The sequence below is a fragment of the Porites lutea genome, chromosome 6 (genome assembly GCF_958299795.1).
Source record: "Porites lutea chromosome 6, jaPorLute2.1, whole genome shotgun sequence".
NCBI lineage: Eukaryota > Metazoa > Cnidaria > Anthozoa > Scleractinia > Poritidae > Porites > Porites lutea.
In genome coordinates this window covers 14,573,808-14,579,807 of record NC_133206.1, presented here as the reverse complement: position 1 = coordinate 14,579,807, position 6,000 = coordinate 14,573,808, and positions in this window count along the sequence as shown.

Below are 6,000 nucleotides of genomic sequence, written 5' to 3'. Positions count from 1 at the left end.
GAGTAAACTGCTTGAAAAACCATACCCTTCACAACGGTACATACCTATATAGCCCATATATGGCGGTACCCCCCCCCCCCCCGGGGAGACTGCTTGCAGTCTATAGCAGGATTAGTAGATTGTCGGTAATCTTCAATTATATGCACGAAAACCGGCTTTCACAAGTTTACATGGCATTTTAGGACAAATTTGACCAGCATTTTGTGCAGCGCGTTGTATAGTCTCGATTGACTTCAAACTTGCACACAAAATTAGATAACTCTGAGGATTATTTAGTAAAGTTAGGAACAAATCTGTCGTAGACTTAATAGTTATTGACATTATTTGCAAAACTTTTTTTATAGTAACAAACAGCAGATTGCAAACAATACCCTTAACGGTGCTTACAAGTTGGCAAACGGTAACTACTAGTTTACAAATTGACACTGTACTAACAATAACTAACTAAGGGCCTGTTTACAAGGAAAGAGGGTTACCCTTTTGCTAGGGTTACCCTAGCAAGGGGGTTAAAATTAGCTCTAGTTTACAAGCAAATTTCACTGGTAGGGTTACCCTATCACCCGGGGCCCGGTTCCTCGAAAGATGGTTAAGTTTAACCTAGGATAAAGCCAAACTTTAAGCAACGCTTTCTTGTCTAAGAACAAGTCACTCGAGCTGTGCCTTTACTTCGAAAACAAAAAGAAATTATAACACAAAATGCTACTCTAGACAATGCATAGGAAGGTAAATACAAAAAGTGGAACAAAATTTTAATCCTGGATTGGCACTAATCGGTCTTTCAGGAACCGGGCCCCGGGTCAACTTTACAAGCTTTGCTGACGTGTTTCGTCATGCGTGACATTCTTTGTAAAGGTCCAAAATTTGAAATAATCTTGAAGTTCTCTATGGAAAACACCTTAAATTCAGGGGAAAAAGGGAAATATTATCATGGTAGACAGAACATAACTTTTTATTTTTCAGATGTCTATAATTAAGCTCAGAAAATGGATAATACTGTACTCAGGTAAGGTTACCCTAGCGCTAGGGTAACCCTACCTGCCTTGTAAACACGTCGTGTGAAAAAAGAGGAAATATGAGAGTGATAGGACAACCCTAGCACCAGGGTTACCTTCCCTCCTTGTAAACAGGACCAAATAAGTTGACACTACCAGTTGTGAGAGTAACAATAACTTTACAAGTTGACACTTACAATAACTAGCTAATTATAGCTTACAATTTAACACTAACAATACTGGGATACTATGCAATGCAGATAAATTATCAAGGCAGTTAAACTTGTTTAAGAAGGCAGTGAAGGAAGGATAGAACCGAATTTATCTAGGGGACCGACGAGAGCAAAGAGAAAAAATAAATAAAACAAAAACAAGAGCAACATCAACAAACTAAGATCTTTCAAAATTAAAGTCTGCAATAGCTCCCACTTTTCACTGGGGCCATCACAAGGTTCAGTTTAGCTCCTCGCCAGTGGATAGTTTGATTTAAGGAATTGAAGAAAGTCTTGTATATTAGGCGAGGCTTTCTTATTTTTACAAAAATATCCAAATATAATTTCTTGTTAATAATAGACATAAATTTATTTATTATGGTTTTTAGACTGGGGCGTCTGGTGTCAATCCAAGGCTCGTAGAAATATTTATTTTGTGGGATAATTTGGGATAAAGTAAGTCGTTGGATTAAGGAATTCCAAAAGGTAGTTACTTTGAAACAAGACCAAAAAAGATGTGTTAGTTTTTCTAGCTCTTCATTACAAAAGGAGCAGTTTGGATCATCGTTTATTCCAATTTTGGTAAAAAGTTGTTGGTCAATATTCGTCTTTGTAGAAGTCTGAATTGAAATTCTACCAGACTTGTGCTTTTAGTACATTTCAGGGGCACCCAACAATACCATTGTTGAACGTATTTTAGTATTTAAAAGGTAGATATAGGCATATTTTTATCCCCTAAAAATTTTTCATCTGTTCGGATTTCCTAGCTGAAAGTCTAGTGATCCGAAAATTATAAGATCAAAACTTACCTTTTCGAAAATTTCAGCCAGAAAAAATGCTCCCAAAAATTCTAGGAGACCTTTTTGAGTAAAAATCCGTTAAAAATCGGTAATTATACCATTTTTCAGATGTTCGAAAATCTTAGGAGAGGCAGGCAAGCAAGAAATTTTACCGTAAATTTTACAACAAACGTTCCGAAAATTCTCAAATCGTCTTCCGAACAGATATTTTCCGAAAATTGACGTTGGGTGCCACTGACATTTTGGAGCTGATCGGGCTTCGTACCTCATTTATTGTTTATTGCCTTCGATATTGCATTCCTTTATCCATTTCTGCTGAGTGTGTGTAGGGAGTATACTTTTCAGTTCTTCATATAAGTTTAGCGTACACAATTTGACTTGCTTTTTGTGTTTTTGACACCCTTTCCAAAAAAATTGGACATTCAGAGCCGTCCGCAGAAAAGTTACCTGTATGTTCGTTCCAGAGAGCTTGCAGTCAACAATCCACGATATTTAAGAGGGCAGATTTTTAGTCCAATACTAGTCTGTAATTCAAGGAGAGTTAAAGAATTATTTGAGTCATCCTGTCTCAAGTGTCTTACCTTAGTGATACCTTTACAATGCCACTCAGGGAAAAACAAAGGGCAGTTGTCAATTCTTATCAACGAGTTGTGCCATAAGCGAAGCTTTGGTTAAGAAAATGATTGTCTGATTTGATTTGCACTTCAAAGTTTACTTCTGCCCAAATTGTCAGATCTTCATTGATGAATTTATCTTTTGTTTTGAGCAAAGTCTTTGTGTCCGTCATGTTAAGATTACCTGTGAGGACAGTTTCTCCACCGAAAGATTCCAATTCTCAGCAATTCTAGGCCAAAAAAAAAAATTTCCATTTACTCTTGTTTTTCTCATCCAAATACTTATTTATCCAAGTAGCTTTCAGTGGTTTGCTAAAGGAGTCAGTTTCTATCATTTTAAGCTCCCCGTTGGGATAGTCATTGAAGATAACATTTCGCTTGATGATCGGTTTCCCTTTCCGTTCCAGAGAACGGAGTAGAAAAGTTTGTTTTCAGTAGAACCCCGTTAATACGGTCACCAATGAGCCAAAAAAATTTGGCCGTATTAACGGGTGACCGTATTAACGAGGGTTTGTTTTTTTACAAGAAAATGTATGGTCGTTTAGCCGGGCGGCCAAAAAAAAGTGGCCGTAATAACGAGGTGACCATGTTACCGAGGTGGCCGTAAGGCGGGGTTCCACTGTACTTCTTTAACCTGCGTAGCAGGCGTCGAAAGGGGTAGCGAAACTTCAGAGTCACGTTTACGGCAGTTGTAGATTCAAAATAATAAATGAGCAGATAAAAACTGTCCCAAACAACTCTTATTTTGTAAAAGTCAAGTAAGAGTAAAACTTGGTCACGTGGTACAAATTCACGTTTGCCGTTTGCAATAAAACATGTAAGAGTAAATCTCTCTAATATCATCTCAGTGCCAGCATTTTTAAAGCTAGCTATTGGCAACATTGATAGTTTATTACATTAATTACGTTAAGTTAATTAGTTAAAGTTAAAAACAAGAACGACAGCAAATTTATGACACAGTCTCTCGTCTCAAATGCAGCTACTGTCGCGTGATTTATCATCAATCAGTTCTACCACGAGCGCTACCTGAACCTGTCGTATGAGTTATGACATTCCCAGGTCATAACATCGTTCATCTCATCAATTTACAGACGAACAAACAAACAAACCCTCTTAAAATGATATTGTACCGGGACAACAATGTTGCATTTGTTCTTTCCTTCATTCTTATTCTCCTATTATAGAATTGAAAATGGGCATCGTTAGGCCATAGTTAGTAGAGTTAGGCTGTTTACCCTTATGTTTTTCGTTCTGCTGATAACTCAGTCAATCTTTGGGTCTCCCTTCAAGCAAGACAATCATGTCCAAAGGAGTCCTGGATTGTCCTCTAAACACACTAAGGTAAAATAGTTCTCTTTAAAATAAGATAGTCAATTGGTGACTTGTATTAAAGCCAAACATGAAAATTTCTCTTGGGGGTGGCGTGATATCTACGGAAATGCAACTCGATGTTCTAATCGAATCTTGGTTGTTTCAGTGAAACAAAATGAACCCTAATCTCCGAGCGAATATAAAACCGACCAACCCCTCCCCCCCCCCCCCTCCAGTTCAGAATTCTAATCTCGAAACTCGCTTTCCCTTTTTCTCCAAAACACCGATTACCCTTGTGAGTGTGTCACTTGTAGTGCTGCGAGTAGATACTAGGTAGTTTTACACCTTAACGTTTGAATGTATAATAAACATTTTTATAATTTTATGCTGTAAATCTATTGAGTTCTTTGCGATGTGTGTCCCTCAATAATCAATGTTCAGTTTGGCGAAGTGTAAACTGAATGAATACACAGCCATCACGCAATTCTTGGTGATTTCGCTAAGGCTCGCAACGATAATTAATTTTTAGCTGGCTTCCGATTTCATTTCTGTGCCTCAAATGTACTGAAATACACAGAGGAAAAATTGGTGACAAAACAGAATGCTCATTCCAGTTTGTATTCAGTGGAGTGACCTTAATGGACATACTTTCCTTCACAGATACAGGGGCGACAGGGCTCGTCCTTGATCTCTACTCGTAAAGAAGGCGAGGAGAAAAACAAGCGAAAAGGTAATTGCATCGGTTGTTTAGAAGTTGCGTACCATAACCTTTGAAAACAAAAGGGAGAAACAAAAAGAAGCTGAAAGGTAAGGCTGCACAGGCTAGCCGTTTGTTTTAGTAATGACACTGAGGCCCGTATGCAGGATGGTGTCATTAGATTGTTTGTTTTGTTTTCCCAACGTTCTTCGGGGAATTTGTCTTTTATATAATTATGCATACATCCTGACATGTGGGTGCACGTGCAAAAGACGACATTGAAAGAAACAGTTCTCTGGGGTACCATCACTTGGTCTGAAATGGGAAAACAAAACATACAAGCTAAAAAGGTCTGATCTATTGCTATAGAATCTATTCAATCTCTGCGAAGAGTTTAAACTGTAATAAGGCTGTCCTTCTTCCCGTTTTGCTTTGGGGGCCTGATCACAGGTTATGCGAGGTTTGAAAAGTAAAGCCCTCGTTTGTAAGAAAGCAAAACCCTGAGTGATTCTGGTGGTAGTAGTAGTAGTAGTAGTAGTAGCAGTAGCAGTAGCAGTAGCAGTAGCAGTAGCAGTAGCAGTAGCAGTAGCAGTAGCAGTAGCAGTAGCAGTAGCAGTAGCAGTAGCAGTAGCAGTAGCAGTAGCAGTAGCAGTAGCAGTAGCAGTAGCAGTAGCAGTAGTAGTAGTAGTAGTAGTAGTAGTAGTAGTAGTAGTAGTAGTAGTAGTAGTAGTAGTAGTAGTAGTAGTAGTAGTAGTAGTAGTAGTAGTAGAAGTAGTAGTAGTAGTAGTAGTAGTAGTAGTAGTAGTAGTAGTAGTAGTAGTAGTAGTAGTAGTAGTAGTAGTAGTAGTAGTAGTAGTAGTAGTAGTTAAATGAGCTCATCGTGCAAAAGGCCTGTTACTGTAGGAAACCAAGGGCGAAATCAGCGACCACTTACCCTAAAGAGGAAAGAAACTGTATTAGAGGATTTGCCCATTCTTGAAATTTTGCTGACAACAGGTTTATGTTTTGCTTTGTCAGAACGGCAAAATGACTTCAAGGGTTGAAAAGCTTCTTAAACCAACTAAACTTAGTATTCTGTACTGAGTGTGTGATGTTCAGAATGAGCATCCCTTTGCGTGTAATATTTGGGGAAAAGATAAGCAATCACTAACCTGACACAAATAAAATTTCTGGGTGGTAATAAAGGAGGACATGTTAATGATCTGACACATTCTTCGTAAATTTTTTTTTTGGGGCACATGCCTCTATTCTGTGATGCTCGTTTGCCATGTATCATTGTGACGAATGATCATGTTTATGATTTTTGTTTAATTGCTAATTTGTTTGCTTATTTCTAGGCACAGCTTTGCTTTACGGCGCACGAAAAACTGCGGG